The 23339-nt window shown below is 37.5% G+C and overlaps 1 protein-coding gene and 1 pseudogene across 4 annotated transcripts in view; both read right to left on the bottom strand.

Moving 5' to 3' along the window:
- Magi2 (membrane associated guanylate kinase, WW and PDZ domain containing 2) overlaps positions 1-23339 on the bottom strand; it is a 1214245-nt gene that overhangs the window by 1050905 nt on the left and 140001 nt on the right. The window lies entirely within an intron of this gene.
- LOC142840034 (proteasome subunit alpha type-6 pseudogene) lies at positions 734-2201 on the bottom strand (annotated as a pseudogene).

Here is a 23339-nt window from a genome sequence, read left to right as displayed (position 1 = left end):
TCTCTTGCCTTTCAAAATAGTAACTTTTGCGATATATTTTCTTTAAAGCTAAACCTCTAAAGGATACAGGTCAACAATTGGTTAGACACAGGGTTTGGAACCCATCAGAATGATTCATTACAATCTACTTTCCTTGTATCAGAAGGCAAGCATGAACCTAGTACTAATCACTTTGCAGACTTCCCTTTCCCAACTCCGGGCAAATGCTAATATCCCTTTTATTTACCCCAATGTACCTACTCTAGATGTTTCGTAGAGTTCCAGCCATACAACATCCACTGCCTTGTTTTTGTCTTCTTTCATTTAATGGGTTTTCAGGTTGGTCTATGTTGCAACCCATATGAAGAATTCCCTCCTTGGTATTGACTCATGCTCTTCTGTTGTGTGTATAAATCGTAGTTTCTTCAGGCAATCATTCACTGATGCTTGTTTGGGTTGTTTCTCCCTTTAATCCTTTAAATATTTGTGTATCAGTTTCTGTGTGGTCATGTTTTCATTTTTTTTAAAGATTTTTATTTCCCAAAGCACTGTTTCTATTTATAGGGTCCTAACCAGTTCAGTGGCTGCAGGAGTGGGAAAGGTTCCATCTTCAATCCGGCAGCTTTACAGGTTTGTTGTTACCCAACACTCAGGACAGTGCCATCACAGATTGGTTAAACTGATACCATGTTCTGTCTTTTTCTTCCAGAGCAACAAGAAGAGCGCCAATCTCTGCTACTAGAGAATCCTGGAGTTAGGATTTTTGACCTTCCATTTCTGAAGGTTTGACGTCAATGGGCATAGCAGTAGGCAGAGATGTCGTCTCGGTTTCCACTGTGCAAACTAATTTCTTCTTCACTTTATTTTCAAGGAGGCTAGTTAGCTCTATTTGTTTAACTCCTGCTTTAATGCCACAGTAATGACCTGCAGGGTCACACTTGTAGACTTGAGGGCCTTGTTCTTTATCTATACCCATTACAATCATACCACAAGCAAAGCAGCCTCGTTTCCGTAATCTGCGTGTAGACTTGAGAACTCCCAGCAGTTCTCCTACAGGGCATGGCCACAGGAATCTCGCAGCCATATTTGTATTTCCATTTAGCTGTTTCATAGCATGCTCTCTTTGCTTGGGGTCTGCTGGCACCTGTCATTCCACTCACAACAGGGCCAGTGTTTTCAGTGATCTTGAACCGGTGAGTCAATGTGCTGGACTCCAGTAATGCGTTGTGTACTTTCTTATGTGTGACCATTACTGCACAGTCATTTCCTCTGACAGCTACGAACGCCATCCAACCCTGATTAACAGCCTTAAAGCAGTATTCTACTTGGTAGAGAGTCTGCTCTTAGATGAGAAAATAGTTATTGGCAGTCAACACTGGCACTGAAATCATGGGATATGGCCTTCCCACTATGTAAAGCGCAGCCTGGCTCATGTGCTTTTCAGTTCCTATCAGCATCTTCTCTTTGGTGTAGATGCAGCAGGGAAACCACTGGGCCATATAGTACGTTTCTCGTTTCCACTTTTTTGATACCCATTTTTTAACCTATCAGCAATTTTTTAGGGTCGTAATGTCCCATATCTTCCCTGAAACTTCCGTTCCATTTTTGTAATCATTCATGTTATAGCATATTGTGCTTTTAAATTGCAATCCTTTAATGACAGACCATGTTAATATTTTTTCATCTGTTTGCTGGTCTTCTACGTGTTGTTTTCAATATATTGTCTAGTCAAACCCCTTATTCATTTTATATCTTTATCATTGGGTGTGTTGAATTGTAATAATTCTTATATGTGATTTGCAAATATTTCCTTATATTCTGTGAATTATCATTTTATTCTCTATGTCCTTGGAAATGAATTAAAATGGAGATTATAAAGTTTAATTTATCTGTATTTGACTCCATGATTGGCAAATTTGCTGTTATTTCTAAAAATCATTGCTAATCTAAGTAATAGTGATCTGCTTCTTACGTTCTGTTGTAAGAGTTTAACAGTTAAACAGATTTTGATATGCGATCTAATATTTAGTTAAAGCAGGATTCAGCATCATCATTCCACAAATGGATGTCAAGCTATTTCCTAATTCAAAAGGCGTCTTCTTTCAAGTCTTTCCTCTGTAGTCAAAAATCAATATACCGTGAATGTAGAGTTTCCTTTCTAGTCTTTCACTTCGATCACTTACACCTAAAGTCAGTACGTCAATCTCGTGCCAGTATAACATTGCTTTGTGTCCTATAACTTAGGGATTACGCTTTTAAATTTACAATTTTTCAACCTTTGTAGCACAGTCTAGTCTCTCGTCACTGCTTTTCACCACTGTTTTGCTGTTGCTCTGGGTACTTTATGCCGTATGTTTTCTGGGTCACCTCAATTCTCATAAATACAACTCAGCTGGGGACCCTAGAAGAGTTATGCCAAGCCTGAATCTGCTGTGTTAGTAGCAAACACTTTGCTTCTTGACTTTGTTTCCTCAATTAATTCTGGGGTTCGCTAATCATGATATCAGGAATGGTTTACATGGATTTCCCCTAAAGGATTACATGTTTTAAGGTTTTGCTCTAGAGGTGCCAGGGTTTCAGGGTGCACAGAGCCTAGCAGGGGACCCTTAGAACACTGGGTTTGTGCATCCGCAGTTGAAGGTGGGATACAGTCCATACATATCTCCTGGGCTTGTACTATGAATGGTGTGCTCTGATAAATGCTCCCTACCATTGCCATCTGAAATCAGAATATGAGTCTTTAAGAATGGATTGTCTTTGACCACAATCTATAAATTTCTCAGCTTCATAAATTCATCAGAATAAAAGTTTTGGCCTAGTAACATGAAGCTGAGAAGTACAATATCCCAACCTAGATGCTGCCTTAGAGCAATTCTACTGACTTCCTGCTGCACTCTGGACACATTTCACACCCTTCCCTTCCTTGGCCTACAATAACCTTCTGGGCATCTACTCTCCTCTTTTAGCTATGTTAAAAGCACCTAACTGTCTCAATGGTTTCTTTATGGTCCTAATTAAGCTATCCTTTCTTTCTGTATCACATCTACTTACTGATTTTTCCTTTGCCTCAGCTGAAATCCTTTCCTCTGAAACCTTTGTAAGCCTAATTGTTATCATTGCTATAGTTTGGGTCCACTGCCCTGTGCCGTACAGCACACAGCACTTTGGGAGTTGGTGGAACCATTGTGATCCAGGTTCCCAGAGAGAACAACGTATAAACTTAGGAATCTGTGTCCTCATAGCGAGAACTCCACTGTTCTATCTCTCTTGCCTTTTCTTCCTCCTATTTGCTCTCTTTTCCCCCTTTTTTCCCCTCTCTCCTTCTTTCTCTTTCTTGGCCACTGGGAGCAGAGGGTTGGAGGAGGAACTTTTCTACTTGCCATGATATACCACCTCCACCAATCCATGGTCCCAACTAAACATTTTATTCTTTTGGGTTGACTACCACAAGTATTTTATCACAGTAGCTGGAAGCTAATAGAATCATTAAAGTCACAGGTACACTGTCATACTCAACATGTTGTGCTACAATTATCACATAATCGAGTGTTGCAAAAAAGCCCCATAACTTTCATTCTCTAGTTGCTTTGCTCATATTACCTTAGTTTATTTTCTTTGAAGTAATTTACACTCTATTCAAACATCCCATTGGTTGCTTATTCCTTTTGTTGTTAGCTCCTACCTGGAGCATAGACTCTAGCTTCTGGGCATCTTGCAGAAATCTTGGCAAATACCTTGTATTCAGTAAAGAGACTATATGTTTCTGCATGGACTCCTACCTGTTACATGCGATTTCAAGTACTAGTAACAGTGGTGAGCAAAATAAAAGTATAAGGGGAAATGAATCAACACCAGTGTGTTAGCATAGTAAGCTAAACATTTGCCATCTAGGGTCTAGTGTAGTTTGCTAGAACAATTCTACAGATAAGTTCAATATACACTCATAGTCTACAAAAGGAGAATCCATGCTTTAAGATGGTAGCAACTCATTGACCAAGAACCAATACACCACACCATGCAGCTGACGCCAAGGCTTGCACCCACGGGGTGAAACGGCTACCTGGGTACAGGATAAAATTGTCTTCAAGGGACTTTTTTAAAAAAAATAACTTAAGCCATATATGGTTCCTGTACATCAAAAAACCCTTTATTATGGTTCTGTACATAGAAAGTAAAAATACAATTGCACGGTGCAATAACTTGGTTGGTAGCCTTGCCAATCTTGCCACGGGGATTATTTTTCTTCTCTTTGAGCACACTGGATGAGACCAGACAACCAAGTTATCAAATGATGTGATTATTTTAGATTTAAATATCAAAATAAAGTATAGTAGTTTATTTATTCCGATTAATTAACTTCTCTGACTAAAGAAAAATGACTCTTTTGGTGAGACTTTTTTTTTTTACCATATATTCTAACACCAATTCCAACTTTGCTGAGAATAATTAAAATGTCAAAAAGAAAAAATGAAATATAAAAGACAAAATGAATAGAAAATCCATTGGTATCAATGTCTGATACCAAAAGAATATTCTTATATATTTTAAGAATAGAATTTCATGAATAAAGAAAATTATAAATATTGATGGATACATTATTACATTTTACTATAAAATTAGAAGTTATTGAAATATAAAACAATATATACAGTACCTGAAATAATTCTAAACAATGACATAACAAAGAATATAGAGTGAAGAATTTATTATAACTATTTGCAGCCTGCACAATATGCTATGCTTGCTAGCTTGAAACATGTAATGACTTCAACTTTGCTCTTCAAAGATAACCTGGACATAGGAGAGCCAGTGGAGTAACCGACCTCCTATTTCACCAGGATTATTTAATGTGTGTTCACAGTATTTTGTCCCCCTCTTTCCAAGGGAAGATGACATGTGACTATCGAGGCTGGGCTGACCCACAGGAAAGGAAACTGAATTTCTTTCATCAGCTTTGCCTCCAATGCTTGGTACCCGATGAACATTCCTTCAGTCACCATACGTTAGGAGACATTGCTTATTTCCTACATCACAAGTTTAAGTGTGATCAAGAAGATAACACTGACAATCTGTGGCATATTACTTTAAATTTAATTGCATATTTACCTAGATGGGTATTAAATTGACATTGAAATAAATGTCTAAAACTTACACTGATGTAGACTATATAAATACCTATGAAGAATATAAGAATAGAAAACTAGAAAGTTGTTAAACGATCCTCTAGAGTTCCCCTGTTCTGAGTTCTTCTGTCATCATGGGGCATTAACTGAGAGTGGCTGGTATCAAGCTTTAAGTACATTTGGTGTGCTTTAACTCAGAAAGTCTGGCATCTTGCTTTAAGTACACAGTCTTCCTCTGGGCACAAAGTGCTGATAGAGCAGATTACAGAACACGGGGCTCTGCTTCCACTTCTGGCATTTTCTTCCCGCCTCTGCCATTGCTGCTGTGATTTTGATGCCCAGGCCCTTTGATTTGATCATAAGGTCCAGCAGAAAGTGTTTGGACTACAGCTGCTGAGCCACCCTTCAGTAGTCCTTTACGTGACAGTTTAGAAGGATGATGTCACTCAAATGTGCCAGCAGTAGTGGCAGAGAAATCTCCATGTGTTTGGGAAAGGATATGGTGGCCAACCCTGTGCAGCCATTTTTCATCTTTTGAAAGATACCTCCCAATTTTAGCAGTGTTAAAACGTGAAAAGCCTGATTTTTCAAATTGATGGAATATGACTTAAAACAATAGGGGTGTCAAGAGGAAGATATGAGAGATGGATGGGGCTGACATATTTCACATGGAGTGGAATAGATGGACGTCCAGCTCACTGCTTACCCCTTGCCTTCCTCTCTTAGCAGAGAGACTAGAAAGTGTCACCATCCTTCACAGGACTTCCCACGTGAGTACCATCTTTAGAAAGCAGTTCCCGTCCAGTCTCATATTACACTAAGTCAAATACTAGTCAAATAAATACCTAGTATTTATTAATGTTTATTGATAAAACCTACAGAAAGCACAAGAGGATAGCAACTACAGAACTTACCTTGAAGTAGGGGAAGATCACATAATAAATAAGTAAAAAGAATTTTGAGGCTAAACCCTAAGCAATCATTCTGTGATGCTATTGATAACTACAGTGAATTGACTGGGTGTGCCCTTGGTATGTGGGCAGGGGAGTCCTTGTCACAGGTGGTAGCTGCTGACCAGAGGGACAGTGAACTGAGTGGGTGTGCCCTTGACGTGTGGGCAGGGAAGTCCTTGTCACAGGCGTTAGCTACTGATTGGAGGTAATGGATTGAATGGGTACCAGGTACAAGGGGACGTGTGGATGAATGAGGTGACAGACACCTGAAAAAATGACATTGTTGACTGAGGTTTTCTGCCCTTAACTCCACAGGCCAGGGGAGACAAGTTTCTTTCGCAACAGAAATCCTTCCTGTACTGCAACTCTTTGAGGAGGAATATTGTGCATTCCTCCCTTGCAGAAAAGCTTTTGATTTATTTTTTTGTCTGTTTGTGAGATGATTAAGAGGAAATGTGTCCATATGACAGAGCGACCCTCCTCTGAACATAAGGTTGGTTGACTTGTGCTCAAAATTCAAACCAAATATAATACAGGGTTCATTTTTCATTTCTAGTATGCCATAATTTTATCAGAAAGCCACAAATATTCTTCTATTAATATTCAGTATTACCTTTCACAATTTATTCAAGCTTTATTTAGATGTTCACCTTAATTGGGACAATTAAGTGTGAAAATGTAGAGATACTAAAATTATGTCTTCTTTTTTAATTTAATTCTATTTTAAACTTTTATGCATTCTTTCCTACCCTCTGACTCTTCTTCACTTGCTTACTGTCCAACTTCATCTTCTCCCTATCTCTTTCAAACCCACCAACCAACCAAACAAACAAAAAAAAGCAATCTTTAAATTCTCAGAAAAACCAAAACTCTGAGAAACATGTGGTGATAGTTTCAAACAAGAGCCACGAGATGGCAGCATAACAAAACTGGATGGCATTTCCTGGCCAGGGAATGAACCTCTTTCAGGAACACACTGGAGGGAGACGACGGTTTAATTGCTTTTTTGTTGTTGTTTTGTTTTAATATATTTTAATTGAAGGAGGATTACACAGCTTTCCTCCCTCCACACCTCCCAGCTAACCTGTTAAATACCTCTTGTGTCCCCATCTACCCCTCAAGTTGATAGCTTCTTTTCTTTCATTATTATTGTACACACACAGAGACACACACACACGCACACACACATAAACACGCACACACACACAAATACAACTTGCAGACTTGCTGAGTCTGTTTTTGCTCTTTGTCTGTATATGGTTACAGAGCTGACCCCTTGGCATTGGACAATCAGTAAGGGTGGTCATCCCTGTGAGATACTAATTCTCTTTCTCCCGGCAGATATTACCTTGAAAATAACTATAGGCAACTAATGATTGCTTTGTAACATACAAAAGCATAACAGTAGGCTTTTTGGTTTTGTGTTACAAATATAAGTTTGAAAAAATATTTTAATATATCACAGATAATAAAATTATATTTGTAATAATTTAACATTGATTAACAAACATGCTTTTGTTTCTATTAAAAGCAGAAAGACTGGGCTAAAATGAAATTAAAATGATCTCCATTATGTTGTGTCTTCCAAATTTGTATGTTGAAGTACTGAGGCCATGTAGTTCAAACCCTGCCTGTATTTGGAGGTAGGGACTGTTAAGACTACTTTCAGTGGTATCATTACGCTCTGTTCCTCTATGCTTGCTGTTACTATAGTAGTAAGCAGTCTTGGTGAAGCCATACATGGAGGCTCAACTGTAAGGCCAAAGGAGGCCAACACCCCTGAGCCTAAGAAAGATGCCTCAGACACAACAATCCTCACCAATCTCAGGACCCAGGCCTCCAGACCTGCTGAATTCATTTCAGCTGTGCACCACACCCAGGAGCATTTTGTTAGAGCAAAGTGATACTTTCTCTAGGTTATAGGGTTTCTGTGCCCACATGTAAACAAAACATAAAACAGACAAGTGCTTGCAGCTTGGTGCAACAAATGGTATAGCAAATGTGAGTTCAAGGTGGACAGGAATGTCAATGAGAGGGGATGCAGTACCTCAGACACTGGTGAGAGGCCTCATAGAATATTTGGTGTATATATTCTAACAGTCAATAGCATTTGTCTGTGCAGGGACATCAGAATGAGGATAAATAGTACTTACATGAAAGAATATGTAATGAGATAAAAATAAGCTGAATAGCACTGTGGATGTTTGAAAAGCCAGTGGTATCTTACTATTCTATAAACTTATTAAATATGTTATACAGAATATTTTTTGAGACAGGGTTTCTCTATGTATCGTTGGCTGTCCTGGAACTCATGCTGTAGACCAGGTTGGCCTCAAACTCAGGGCCATTTGAGGAGTCACGTGGAAACCTACTATTGCGCAACCTTCTTAAAATATACACATATACCAAGAAATTAAATGGAGCCACCAAACACTGGAGGAGACAATGCCTCAGCCAGACATCTTTCATGTGCTAAGTGTGGGTTACCACTAGTTGAGTCTTTGGCCAAAGGTGTTCCATGGAATCCTACATAGATCTCAGACTACTGCTAAGGCCATTGGCTGCTTCCTACAAACTGATGCTAAGGCCCTATTGTGGAAGACCTCACTTCCATATTATGTTGGACACAGAGAAATAGAGCTGGTGCCTAACAGTATTAATTAATGCAATTATTTGTTGGATCTAACTGTTAAGGGGTATATAAAAGGAGACACTTATCGTTCAAATCATTCTGTTCTTGAAAGGATTGAGATAGCTTATCACCAAAAATGTGTAAACCAGACTAAATATATAAGTGAAAAGGAGAGCAAAATACAGCACACCAGGAAGAAATGCTATCCAAAGAACCAGTGCATTTGCAGAAACTAAAACTAAACCTAATTTTAGTATTTCTTGATCCAGGACACAAACTTAAAACTAGGTAAGGTTGGAAAAAGTAGTTTCCTGTACCATCTCATTAGGGTCACAATACAGCTTCTTCTTTTCTTTTTTTTTTTTTTTTTTGAGACAGGGTTTCTCTGTGGCTTTGGAGCCTGTCCTGGAACTAGCTCTGTAGACCAGGCTGGTCTCGAACTCACCGAGATCAGCCTGCCTCTGCCTCCCGAGTGCTGGGATTAAAGGCGTGCGCCACCACCGCATGGCCCAGCTTCTTATTTTCTACACTAAAGACACACAACAACTTTCACGTTGCATTACAGATGAAGAACCCAGATGTTTTATTTGATAAAACCTTCCGCAGTTTGTCACTAACATGGCAACACATGACTCCTTTCTGAACAAGTTGAAGGTATTTTTAGAGAGCCCAGTAGGGAACAAGGTCATGGGTTCGGAAACTGATCGAGGGATCTCACTGGAGCCGGGCACGGTGCTTGAAAGGCATGAAAAGTTGTTGAATACCACATGCCTCTCACATTTTCCCTTAAAGATCCCGGTTTCCCAGCTGAGTTTTTTATACGGGATGATAAAGAATGCAATATGTGTTACAAGCACTGGGGAGTAAGTTCCATAACAGATTAATCAGATAGGGCTTTTTGAGAAACAAAATCAAACCACCTTGCCCCTCCACAGAGAGCAGAATGACCGGGTTGGAGACACTGAAAAGCGGAAGCGTCAGCTGCTGCAGCATGGTGGAGCTCATGGGAAACAAAGGCCTGCTTTCCCAGGGAAGCCTACATCAAAACCACAGTGAAGCTCAGTTTGTGATGTTAATTTCTCTGAAAATAAAAAGATACATCTGTATTATAGTTCCTGATTGCTAAGATAAGGGAGGGTCATTAATTAATGTCATTTCAGCCGCACAAGAATACTATCATTAGCAAGACCATGCACCAATTGAAAGACGTCCCTGATTCTTCAGAGCCCATTAACCCCACACAGCACAGTTTGAAAGAGTCCCACAGAGAAATAATTTCGACAGCAGTTAGTAATTATCTCAAACTGTTTCTTAACACTTCGAATTCCACAATACTATCAAATACTTTATATAATTTCTTTTAAATACTTTACTAGTGGAAGACGTAGATATGAAAATGTTAGCATGTTATTTTTTAAGAAATTAACCAGAGAGATCTCGCCAGTGCCACTTAGTATTTATACTGCTTCTATTTATATGATAGAATCTTTATTGAAAATCACCATCTGAAACACACTGTTTCATTGATTCCAAGATCATATAAAACATGTATACTTACAGCAGTTAGGGCAGTCACCTATGAAATTTTATGCTAAATTCACAAAGTTTTCAACACCCACATTTCAAAATCATACAAACTGGGAGCATTGGAGACTACTGGTCTCATATTGGCTCTCATGAGGTCTGTGACCAGTGCGCTTTGGAAACCTTCTCTTGCTCTTCGTGCCCTTGAATGGGGCAGAGGGCAGGCTGAAATACGCTGGACTAACTACTGGGCAAAATAATTTGGTTTCTGGGGCAACGCTAGCAGTAAATAACATTTTAGTTTCTGTCTTTGATTTTAATGATCTAAATGCCACATGATTTGATATGCAGCTGAAAATCACCATGACTCAATATACGCCCAGCTGCTGCTTTCTGACTTTCTAAGACTAAGAAGACATTACTAGAATCCTACTTACTGAATATTGGTACTAATCATTGACTGTTACTTTTTCATAAAACAGCTTCCCCCACATTTTTTCCATAAATTGTATGTAGCAGGGTAGATTAGAAATTTTCAGTATTTAACTTGAACATAAGCTGTAGCAAATGATACTGCAGGAACATTGGAAACGGGTAGTTTATGTATTTACTCTGAGATGCTGGAGCTCGAAAGAATCTTTGAACACTTTTGTTTGATTTATGAAGGGAAATCTTGAATTTACTGCTCTATGCTTAAATCTTGAAGCTTCCAGGACTCATCTCTCTGGAAAACTATTCTGTGAGGTGCCTCAGATAAGAATTTATAGTAAGCAAAACAAATGGCGGCGAATTCACAGGCTGAGCATAGGCCTTAGAGTGAGATCCAGCGAAGTTGCGAAGTCATTGAGAGCATGGTACCAAGGGGGCTTTACGCAGACAATTTCTAAACACGCTTTGAGACATAAAACTCTATTACCCCTAGAAGGTGCAGATAAACACCAAGTTAGGGTCCATTCCTCACCACATAGTAAAGGAGCTCCCATATTGTTAGTCAGACCTAACAGCTTTGCTAGAGTTTGACACTTAGCAGTTGAAGTCAGTACAAGACTTCACAGGAAGCCATGGATAGAAATAAAATTGTTTCAGGGTGAGAAGAATTTCCTGGCTCATACGTCTAGTTACTCTGGACCCACATGCATCACTTGTGGGAAAATGGTTTTCCTCTGATCATCTTTACCTAAGAAAAAGGAAGCTGAACTTGGATTCCATTGTACTCATCACTGGGTAAGAATGCACTCTTGGAACCTGGACCTTCGGATGAGCATTTAGCCTCTTTCTGGAACCTTAAATTCTTGCCATGCCATAGATCTTAGTAAAAAGAATATTGCATCCAATGAAATGGGCATATTAGGAAAATATGAAATCAGTATTTCTTATTGGTACTATTTAAAAATAACCTAACAACCATCAGTACTTCCATTAGGTACTAAAGGAAACACCTCACTTTCGTGGGACCATTTTTGAATAGTACCATTTCATGTTGATTACAAGACCACAAACTGCTGCATTACTACTTATTTCCATATCTCATCAACAACAATAGCAATTCTGAATTTGATCTCGCATTTCCATGGAAAATGTGACTAAATTATTTTATTTGGAAATTGATCATAATAAAGTACACATGAATGTGTGAAGGAGATGTAAGGGAAGAGGAGGGGGACACAGGAGAGGGAGCAGCACCAGAGAGGGCATGTTACAATATTCTACACATAGAAAATTGCCCAAGAACAAACTCTACTATAAAGTTATATATGCTGTTTTTGAGAAACTGTGATGAGAAATTGGCTGTGAATGAAAAATTCAAAAATCCTACTTCAAAATAACATATGACCCTAAAGCTATCACTGTGTATTTATTTATTTATTTATCACGTATACAATATTCTGTCTGTGTGTATTCCTGCAGGCCAGAAGAGGGCACCAGACCTCATTACAGATGGTTGTGAGCCACCATGTGGTTGCCGGGAATTGAACTCAGGACTTTTGGAAGAGCAGGTGATGCTCTTAACCGCTGAGCCATCTCTCCAGCCCCTATCACTGTGTTTGTGCAGGGACAAACAATCTCCTGTTCTACAAGGCTATTTAAATGACTTCATTAGGAAATCAACAAAATGTTGCAATTCAGATGGACGTTGTCATGGAAATATTGAAGTTGCCAGCACATGTAGCTAATTTTCCCCACTGCTCTTATTAAGTGGGTTCTGCCTTCTCTCTCTCAGCACGAGCATGTGTTCTCAGAGCAGGGTTGCGCCACTCAAAGCAGAAGGTATTCAGCACCTTTGGACCGTTTCCCAGCTCAGTGGCCCCCAGGGTAATCTTTGGCCATAGACGACACATCGACTACTTCAATAGTGGAATAAATTTTTTACCTTCCCCCAATTTAGTGACCTAAATACTAATTTGTCCAAGAAATTGTCTGCTGGCACTATAATCTAAAATCCCACTTCATCTAGTAGAAAGGCCTTCGTGTCTCTATACAAATATAAAAGCAGAAATGCATCGCTTGAGGCAGCTGGTCACAGAGGTTCAAATTGCTTCAAGTAATTTGAAAGGATATTTTACAAATCATAAGGCAAAGAGGAACATCACTCAGAACTTAGTAAGTAAATAAAAAATATTGGAAAAATTTCCGTTTGAAATAATTTCTGTTGGCCATTTACTAAGTTTATGTGGCATTGCTCTCAAAGGCTAAGGAAGCCAACTGTATAGCAATAATCATTTCTTTTCAGAGGAAATAAGGCTTAAATTAAAAATTTTAAGATGGTTGTAACTACATTATAGGAACAAATTCTGTACATATATCTAGGAAAATTTTTCAGAATACTAATTATCTCAGAATTAATTCAAAGTTGATCAGGTTTTATGACAAAGAAAAACGGAGCATAAGGTGAAACAGCATCTTTTTTATTCCCTCCTCTGCATCCTTCTATCCTCACGCTTAGGGTTATGACCCCCATGTGCAACACTCCGTTTTCTACACAATTTTCTCATGATGATCTCCATCTTATGTAGATATTTTTCTATGCCATCTCCTGTTTAATTTTATTCCCAGGAATTTTTTTTATTAATCTAACAATCACAGTATATATGTTACAAACTGATTATTCCAAGTACTATAACTTAGAAACAAAAGAAGAATAAAGTGGTGTCTATTAACAGAGCTTTAGATTTTTGTAAGGAGAAATCATAAGGGGGGTTTCTGTTGTTGTATTTTTATTTTTGTCCTGTTTTCCTTAAATCCTCTTTAGTCATGTTTTGACAAGCGATTCACTGTATTTAAAGGTGTGTTTTAAGTAGCATATATTTATTTAATTCACTTTCTACTATTGAAATTTACTTGATGACTGGGTGTATACAGATGAGACAGAAGCGTTTGAAGTACTGAGCTTTTAATAACATAAACATGGTTCAGTAGAGATAGTGGACAATATGATTAAAGTGTGACAAAAATTTAGCATAGTGAATATAGTGTGTATCAAATATTCATAATTTTAAGCTGTTTCTTAATTTTTTAAAATACGTATGTTTCTGTTCATGACCATGGAAATGATTATTGTCTTCAGTCTTTGAATATTTTCAAGAAAGATGACAATTGGAGAAATCTCTAGGTTGGGGTTTTCAGGTAAGCATTTAAATGTAAATATCAATGAAAGTGTTCTAAAGATGCTGAAAACTCACAAGGGAGTGGAAAACGAAAAGGAATTCCCGTATGAAGTATGTAAAGGGTGTGGTGCTCCAGACTGTGTGCACCAACCTTCTGAAGAGAGTTCACCAGAATTAAATTCCAGCTCTCTACCCAGAAAGAGTTGAATAAGTTTCATGAGGAGTATAAAGGTCAGCATTTGAATGATTTCTAGCAAGATGGATGCATTTAAATATTTTTACAAATTATTTAGGTAAATACTTTGAAGTATAATAAAAGGTTAGTAATTGTGGGGTAAATAAGAAAGAAGTTAGCAAAGTGAGGAAAGAAACATATCAAGACCTTAAGTTGCTCAACGAAAAATCCTGATCATATTTTATCTTCCATTTTATCATTCCCCATAGTCACACTTGTAAAACACACCAAAATATTAGTCAGAGTTTGAATCCTATTACTCTTCTGTTCAGAACTCGAACATCACCATCACCTTCAAAGAAAGAAGAGAAGCACTTAGCAAAACCTCAAGAGTAAATTTTAGTAAAATCAGGTGAAGTTGAAGCAAAGAATGTCAATCAAAACACGTGGCAGCAGCTGTCCACATGCCAAGACAGGATGATTCGAGGCGGGTCACTAACCCCCTCAATTATCTATCCGGAATTTTGTACTGCTAGCGCTTTGGTTTCTTTCTTCCCTTTATCTATTTACAGCACGGTGGCAAGAGCCTTACACATGTAAGCCAAGTGCTCTAACCACTGAGATCTCTGTCCCTTTTGTTCTTGAGGTTGCGTCTGTGCCGGCTTCCACACTATGCCAGAACTCCAGTGCACATCTGTGCTGGCCGTTTCATCTGAAGTGCTTCCCTTAGAGCCTCACCTGCCTGCTCACTACGATGATTCCTCTTCCTCATTAAACTGGATAAAGAGAAGAAAGAAACTATGCTGTGCAAATTAAGCATCCTCTAGTATTTAAGCTGCGTTGCATGGGATTTCTCAGCATGTGATACAGAGGTTTCTAAATAATACGGAATACTTTTGTTTTTGTTTTAAATAGGGAAATTAAACAGAATTTTCATTTATAATATGAAAATTTCATTCATAATAATAGGAGGAAAGTGGGAAAGGCATTTTTAAACCATTCTTGGGAGGAATGTGAAAACTGAAAAAAAAAATTGAGCAGTATATTATGTTAGGTGTGTATCTCCAACTTTGATTTTAACGAAATCCTTTGTCCATTTTAGGTACTTTTGTATTGTTAGTTACTTTACGGTGTATAAATTATATAAGAAGAGACATTTATTTTTGTCCTATGTTTCTATTCAAAGGTAGAAGGCTATCATTTGCTATGGCCTTTCTACTGAGAGAGTATCAAGAGCATAGAGATCATCATACAGTGAAATCCAGAGAAAAGATTGAAAGCAGCTGGCTTTTACAGAATATGAACTCTGAAGATATCTGCATGTCGACTGATGAATAGCAGGAAGGGATTCATGAGTTCATGATAGTAGAGCCACACTCTCTTCTTCAAATCCCATCTGGATCAAGTTCTTAATATCTTAAATAGAAATTAATTTCCAGTATGTATTTAAGAGAACACAGATCATATTTAAAACACACTAATGTCTATATGTACTTTTCTTCTCCTTCATTATTTGAGATAACCCTGCCAGTTTTCACCTCTCTGGGTTAGTATATTTCTTTCTCTGTTTCTTTCAAATGGATGAAATTCTGTGATCATATGAAAATTCATACTTGAATTACTGAAAACTAATTCATAAAAACAGTTTAAATACATTATTTCAAGTATCCCACCATGGAATAAAAAAATATAATATCTAACAATATGTGGTCCCCTCTCATCTCAGCCCTAATAGCCAGCTAGCAGGCAAGAGTCCTGCTGGCAGGGTGCTCTATTACAATCCCAAACCATTGAACACTGTAACCTATAAGACCGCTGCCCAAATCCATTGAACCCTTCACACACACACACACACACACACACACACACACACACACACACACTTTGCCAAACATCCTCTGCAAGATCAGCAGTCCCTAGAGACTCGAGCACTACCCACAATAATTGGAAGAAGAGGTGAATGACTGGTCTCCCAGTTAAACTGTCCCAATCCTTAGACCCTAAACCCCAGGGCACATACCATGCCCTACCCTCCCATCTCAGTCCTGGCAGCCAGCTAGCAGATAGGAGTCCTGTGGGCAGACTGCTCCACCATCCCTACCCATTCAACACCAAAAGCTACCAAAACCACCCTGCCATTCAAACTCACTGAATCTTTCACCCTCTCCTTGGTCAAACATCCCATGCAAGATCAGCAGCCCATAGCATACAAGCACCACCTGCACCAATTAGAAGCAGAGATAGGAAGATGTGCGTATAAGAATACTCCCATACTCAAAAACATAAAAAGCAATATGGCATGAAGGGAACCTAATGTTTTTAAAACAACAAGACCAAAACAACCCAACACAGATAAGGCAGAAGAAAATGACTTTAAATACCTTTAGGAAGGTGATAGAGGCCCTTAAGAGAAAATGAAAAATGCCCTTAAAGAGGAACGAGAAATTCCTTTAAAGAAATGGGGGTAAAATACAAACAAAAAACTGAAGAAATTAATAAATGCCTTAAAAAAGCAAAGGAAAAACACTAGAACAGGTGAAGGAAACAGTTTAAGATTTGAAAATTGATACAGAGGCAACAAAAAAAACATAAACGGGGAACTCTGGAAATGGAAAATCTTGGTAAATGAATAGGAATGTAGATGCAAGCATAACAAACAGAATACAAGAGATGGAAGAGAGAATTTTGGGCACTGAAGATACAATAGAGGAAATTGGTTCATAGGTTAAAGAAAATGATAAGCCCATGAAGTCATAACACAAAATGTCCAGAAAATCTGGGATACCATTAAAAGACCAAATCTAGGAATAACAGGAACAGATGAAGAAGAAGAACTCCAGCTCAAAGGCAAAGAAAACATTCAACAAAATCATAGAAGAAAACTTTCTCTACCTAAAGAAGGGCATGCCTACGAAGATACAAGAAGCTTACGGAACACCAAATAGACTGGACCCACCCAAAAAGGTCCTTTATCACATAATAATCAAAACACTAAACATACAAAATAAAGAAAGAATACTAAGAGCTGCAAAGGGAAAAGGCCAGGTATAATAGAAAGGCAGACCTATGAGAATTACACCCAACTTGTCAATGGAGACTATGAAAGCCAGAAGGTTCTGGAAAGACATTTGCAGATATTGAGAGACCATGGATGTCATCCCAGATTACTAAATCCAGCAAACATTTCAATCACCACAGATAGAGAAAACAAGATATTCTGTGACAAAACCATATTTAAACAATACCTTTTCATAAATGCAGCCCTATAGAAGATGCTAGAATGAAAACTCCAAACCAAGGAAGTTAGATGCAACCATGAATACACCAGCAATAGATAACCCCACACCAGATAATCCCAAAGAAGGGAAATACACACTATCTACACCACCAACAACAAAAACAAAAAGTTACAGGAATTAACAATTCCTGGTCATTAATATCTCTTAGTATCAATGGACTCAAGTTTCCTATAAAAAAACAAAACCATTGGCTAATAGAATGGATAGAAAACAGGATATATCCTTCTCCTGCATAAAAGAATCACACCTAAACTTCAAAGACAGATATTATCTCAGAGTAAAGGGTTGGGAAAAGATTTTCTAATCAAAGGGATCTAAGAAACAAGCAGGTAGAGTTATACCAATATCTAACAAAATAAAAAGACTTTAAACTAAAATCAATCAAAAGAACTGGAGAAGGTCATTTCACACTCATCAAAAGAAAAATCCATCAAGGTGAGTCTCAATTCTGGACATCTTTGCCCCGAATATGAGGGCACCCACATTTGTAAAACAAAAACTACTAAAGCTGAAATCACACATCAAATCCTAGACACTAATAGTGGGAGACTTCAACACCCCACTTTTATCACTGGTCAGGACTACCATAGAGAAATTTAATAGAGAAATAAGGAAACTAACAGATGTTATAACTCACTTAGATTTAACAGACATTATAGAACATTTCACTCAAACACAAAAGAATCCTTCTCAGTACCTCATGAAACTTTCTCTAAAATTGATTACATACTTGATCACAAAAAGCATGGGATAAAACCGGATTCTCTGAACATGGTGGACAATGAGGGCTGATGAGAAGCCAAGGACAATGGCACTGGGTTTTGATCCTACTTCATGTTCTGGCTTTGTGGGAGCCTAGGCAGTTTGGATGCTCACCTTCCTAGACCTGGATGGAGGGGAAAGGACCTTGGACCTTCCACAGGGCAGGGAACCCTGACTGCTCTTTGGGGAGAGGAGTGAGGGAAGAGAAGAAGAGTGGAAGGAGGGGGAGGGAAATGGAAGGCTGGGAGGAGGCAGAAATTTTTTTTTCAATAAAAAATTAAAAAAAAAACAGTCTCAATAGATAAAAAAAAAACAAGTGGAATAAACTCCTGTAAATTATTGCACCATTATGGGTTAAAGTTAGAATTCAACAACAACACAAACTACAGAAAGTCTACAAACCCAGTGAGTAAATACAAAAGAAATTAAAGTCTTCATAGATTTCAATGAAAATGAATGCACAACATACTCAAACTTATGGGACACTATAAAAGCAGTGTTAAAAGGAAATTTCATAGTGACCACATAAAGAATTTGGAGAAATCTCACACTAGTGACTTAACAGCACACATGGAAACTCTAGAACAAAAAGAAGCAAATTCATCCAGGAGGAGCAGATGACAGAAAAAAAAATCAAGCTCAGAATGATTTTACTAAAATAATGGTCAAAACAAGGCTATCCACTCTCTCCATAGCTATTGAATACAGTATTCAGAGGTCCAGCTAAAGCAATATGACCACAAAGGGAAACAAGGGGATACAGATTGGAAAGGAAGACGTCAGACTTTCAGTATTTGCAGACAATATATAGTTTACACAAATGACTCCCACAATACTAGTACAACTGATAACCATCTTCATTAATGTGACAGAACACAAAATTACTTTTAAAGTCGGTAGCCCTCCTATATACAAATAATAAACAGACTGAAAAAGGAATTAGAGAAACAACACCCTTTATTAAAGTCACAAATAACATAATTCTGACCAAACAAATGAATGACCTGTATGACAACAACTTTACATCTTTAAAAAAATGAGGAAGACATCAGAAAATGGAAATATCTCTCATGCTCATGGATAGGTAGGATAAACTAATTAAAATAATAATCTTACCAAAAGCAATCTACAGGTTCAAGGAAATCCCCATCAAAAATTCCAGCATAATTCTTTACAGATCTTGAGAAAACAATACTCAACTTCACATGGAACAACAAAAAATTCAGCATAGTCAAACAATCTTGTACAATAAAGAAACATCTGGAGGCATCACCATCACCGACTTTATGGAGCTTTAGTAATAAAAACAGCTTGGTATTGTTTTATTGGCATAAAAACAGACATATGTATCAATGGAATTGAACAAAAGACCCTGAAATATATCCACACACATTAAATATCATTTCCAAAAATGCTGCAAACACACACCAGTCAGATAGACAGACAGACAGACAGACAGACAGACACACACACACACACACACACACACACACACACACATACCCTCCCTACTGATCACTAGTAGATTGATGAAAAATGAGATAATCAGGAGCTTGTCAAGTAGGTTATATTTTATTTATTCAATGAAGTAAATTGAGAGAATTAATAAAAGAATATAATACTCCTTTTATGGAATTATAGTTCTCTCAAAATGAAACAATGGCCCTTCCCTTGATTTCTATGGTTTCTAACAATCAGTTTGATGACTATCAGCAATGTTACCACTCAAGGAATGTAACCATAAAATCTGGATAAATCACGATATTTATCAAATTCTTTCTCCGAAATAAATATTAGTCATGACTTATAAACTGCAGAGCAAAGAGAACAAATCAGCCGGACTATTTATGGACTCCATTGTACTATTTACTCATTTTCTTTCTTCAATATAATGCGTGCTTTTATAAATTAAACAAAGACCGCTTTTCATGTAACTTGACAGAATAATTAAACAATTTGTGGCTGATTTCCCCTTTCTCTGTTAAGTATTTCTACCTTTAATTATACTTACTTCCTTCCCAGTTCAAGCATATTCTCTTGTCTGTGAATAATGAGGAGGCCCAAGGTTGTCAGTCCCATTGTTGAAAATAAGTATATGTATTGTGAATATACATTAGATATGGTTCAATGGGGGGCTATTGCTTTTAGCCTGTGTCTTATTCTATCCAATACTCCTTTCTTCTGCACTCTAAAACTGAAAATGCTTTTCAAAGCCTCTTGTACAGAACCACATTGCTATTTCCAAGGATCATCAGTCAGTCCCTGAGTTTTGTGGCAAAAGTCATAACATCTATTTAATAATGCTCCTTTAATTTATACACAGGTAGGATTTAAATGAATGTTATAAACTATATGCAATGATTACAGGAAATTTTCTAGAAAGTAGATACTAACATGTGATTGCTTGTAGGAACACAATGGCAAACTTCATTTCCATGGCATCATTGTTTTTAGACCTTTACTTTTCCTAATTATCTTCTAATTATAGTAATAGAATCCAGGATAATGTGGTCAACAACAGCTTCCTGGACACACATTCATGGTTGGCTTAGTCAGCTAATCTAGCACAAAAGTGTAATCAAGTAGGCATACATTTGGAAGTCTCCTTAGGGCTCCAGTAGTTTCTGAGGTCACTGTTAAGATCAGGGTTCTGATTTCAGGCCTAAAGGAGTTACAGAGTTCAATGTGTGACCAGGATTTTGACTCCATCCACTCAGTCACATTGGCAGTTGCATGGCTTCCAAAGGTGGTGAATGCACCTCTGCCGTGTTGGACTGGGTGGAGCAAAAAGTCAAAGCAGCCTTAGTCCTAACTAAGATGCCACTTAGCATTTTAAGAAGTGGTCCTGGTCAAAAAAGGATTACAGATGTACAATAAAGAAAGATTCAGACATAAAAGACATCTAAGTGAGATAAAGTGTGTTTTAAATATGTGCATAGGCTTGGGAGAGAGAAGAAAAAAATAAAGAAAAATTAAAACAAAGTCTTTAAAGAGATAAAGCACAGACAGTCATAGATTAAAGGAGTAAAAAAATGAGCCACATAAAGATGGAAAATAAACAGAGATTCTGAATTATGTATATTATTGTGTTTTCTTTATTTTTTGACTGTGAACGAGTTAAGTACAGGGAGATATTTCAGTATACAGGCTCTGCTAAGCTAACTAACATATATACTTTAAAGGTATTTTGACTTCAAAATTTTGGTCTAAGGATATGTTGCTATGGAAAAGAGGTTCAATTTTATTTCAACAGAGGATGAGAACCTGTGGGTTCCTTCCAGACTAATGTGATTTGATGGTCCAAGACTCCCCCTCAAAGCAGTGTGGAGAGAACTAGGCCAAAATTCCCAAATATTGTTTATAAATGTTTGCTTGTATTTAAAAGAGTGAAATGTTATAGAGATGAATAATTTGCATTGGTATGAATCTTGTTTTATAGACACAAATTTAAGATCAATTTTGTTATACGTATATTTCTGCTCGATTAAGGCATTGTGCTTGTCCAGCTCATTTAAAAATGTAATACATAATTTAGAAATACAGGTTAATAGATAGTCCTCTATAATAGTCAAGCTTGTAGTCATGTTAGTTAGGTTTTCTAGATGTACAGAGATATATTTCAGATGGATAATTATTCTTAAAAACCTTTAAAAGATTAAAAGAATATGGTCTTTATAATGCTTTAAAAACTTAGGACTTTTCATGACAATCAGACACATCTGCTCTTGGCAGCACAAATCTTCTTTAGAGGATGATGGGCATCAAAGAGGCTCCTTACGGATTTGCTAGCCGTTTGGGCAAGAAACTGCTCTTGCTTGGACTTCTTGATGTTATGCTGTATGAACTGGGTATGTAGGACTCACAGAAAAATGACTGCTGAACTTGCCTAAAGGTGAAATGTTCCTTTGGGTTTCCTGCTTCCTGAAAGAGACTGCCAGACATTCTGCAGGGCATAGAAGAAGGAGACTGGCAAACTGCCAATAAAGATGGAACTGTCTTTGAAATTTCCTCCTTCATAGAAATTCTGCCAGATACCATGGGTCTATAGGCTGAAGATGAATGCCCCAATGTTACAGAACAACTTTGGGTGACTATCCAGGCAGTGAGATGTCTCTGTCAATTCTAGAGTTTTGGAAGTTTATTATAATGTACTTCCTATTAATACTACATTAATAGGTAATATTATATGATTTTAGGACTTTGATGGAGTTAAATAATAGTTATCATTTTAATTTTCCTTAATTATGATAAAAGATAACAGAGATATAAATATTGTAACTGTAATTATTGGTTGATATGTGTTTTGTTGTATGTAATTTCGCTGTGTTAAACTTAAAACTTTCCTTTTTATTTAGACAGGAAAGGGGAGGTGATGTGGGATTCCCCTCTGTATGCTGTGAATACCATTGGTTAATAAAGAGCCTGTTTTGGGCCTATTGCAGTGCAGAATAGGGCAAGGTGGGAATTCCAAGCAGATAGAGGAGGAAAAAGAGGCCAGAGTTGGTGAGAAGCTATGCAGCCACCACAGGAGACAGATGCACCTTCTGGAGCCTACTGGAACTTTGCTGGTAGGCCATTACTTGTGGTAATGCACAGATGAATAGAGATGGGTTAGTTTAGGATATATAAACTAGCTAGAAATATGCTTAAGCTATTGTACAAACAATATTGCAAATAATATAATTTCTGTGTGATTATTTTGGGTCTAGGCAGCCAGGAACCAACGAACAGCCTCCCACCAACAGGCAGTGGCTTGAACATTCAGAGCTTTAGTCTCAATTGAGGTCCTGCTGGTACTTAGCTAAAATCTGGTCACTTAGCTGCTCTTACCGGGAATTCACACAGAGTGTAAGTGGTCTCCTTCCATGCTGATGAAAGTGCAAGAACCTGAACACTCAAAGCAAACAAGTAACAACAACCAACCAGCCAATCAAACAAACTAACTCACTAAAAGGAAATGCATTCATAACAGGGCTGTCTTTTATTAATTGATTGCATTTACTTCTATTCAATTTTTTGTACCTTATTGGTTTTTGTATTCTACTTTTATAATCTTTAAGTTTTTTAAATATCTTGCTTAGATAGTTGGTTGATATGTGCGTGTATTTGTGTGTGTGTGTGTATGTGACTGTGTTTAATATTTCTTTCCATGTATGTTCTTGATTTCATCATTTTTACTAACATCTTAACAGTTTAGTATTTCTGTTCTTTTTTGTATAACTACTTGCAAGTATATGCATTAATTGACTTTTAAACCATTTCATCAGAATAGATATGTATAAAAGTT

This window comes from Microtus pennsylvanicus, chromosome 22 (genome assembly GCF_037038515.1).
Source record: "Microtus pennsylvanicus isolate mMicPen1 chromosome 22, mMicPen1.hap1, whole genome shotgun sequence".
Classification (NCBI taxonomy): domain Eukaryota; kingdom Metazoa; phylum Chordata; class Mammalia; order Rodentia; family Cricetidae; genus Microtus; species Microtus pennsylvanicus.
This window is presented reverse-complemented; position numbering and strand designations above follow the sequence as displayed.